Here is a 1,157-nt window from a genome sequence, read left to right on the forward strand (position 1 = left end):
GCCTCGCCATCGCCGCCAGCCGTCCGTTTCCCCGCCCCGCAGATCAACGGCTGGCGGGCTGTCCCATCCCCGAGCCGCCCGAGCTTTAGCGTCCGGGAGATGGGTGGTATTGCCGCCGTACCTCCCGCCACGCGTCAAGCGTTGGGCTGTGGCGGAGGCCCCCCTCACGAAACCACCATCTCCAAAAAGCGGTGCGCCCCAATACCGCTTACCGCCCTCCCCTGTGACGTAAGCCCCACGTCACATGCCATGTCTCCGCTTACGTCACCCCCTTGCCCAGTCACCGCGACACATCAACCGCCTGCGTGGCCTCCTGCCACCATGTCGCCGAGTCATCTGCCTGCGTGGCCCCCTGCCACGTGTCATGCCACGTCACCGACCGTACATGATGATGTCATGCTGACGTCATCCTGCCACATCATCATGCTGACATCATCGCTGACGTCACCCACCGTACAACGTCACATCATGCTGACGTCATCAGCACCTTTTTTGGCGCGAAGGAGCAAAAGTCGCACTTCAGAGCCCCGGAATCCAATTTTGAGGCAGTTTTTGATGAGCGATTTACGCCATCGCAGGATTTTTTAGGCCGAAATGGAGAATCTTTAGGGAATCTTCAGGGAATCTTTCCATTATGCAGCCCCCAGGAAGCCCAAAAGGCGCAAAAATGACCCGTTTTCTTCACAGAGCATACCGAAAGGAGCAGAAGACAATTCCAGAGGGTACAGAGGCCGAACAACGGCCATGAATGCGTGGTTAGACCCGCAACACATCAGAATAGTAGTCCAGATTTTGTCAAAAGAGTATCAGAAGAAAGAAAAGACACCAAAGAGTATCAACAAAGATTTGTTTTTAGGGGCTCGAAGCACCTGTACATTAATGAAGCCCCCAGAAAGTCAAATCAGGCATCAATAGCCCATCCTTACCTTCAAATCACAATTAAGGCATTCAAAGCCACAGGACAACAAAGAAGCAGAAGCCCATGCACATTTATTTTAGAAGCACCTGCACCAAGCCACCAAGGACTACATAAGTTATTTAGTTTTGATACGGCCGCCCCAGCACAGCCTGAGATATTTTCATGCATTTATTTCAGATAGGAGTAGGTAAATTAATTATTCTTTATGACCTAATTAGGTCAAGATGTAATAAAGAAC

This window comes from Pinus tabuliformis, chromosome 8 (genome assembly GCF_031772625.1).
Source record: "Pinus tabuliformis cultivar Carrire ecotype Pingquan chromosome 8, CPIR1, whole genome shotgun sequence".
Lineage (NCBI taxonomy): Eukaryota > Viridiplantae > Streptophyta > Pinopsida > Pinales > Pinaceae > Pinus > Pinus tabuliformis.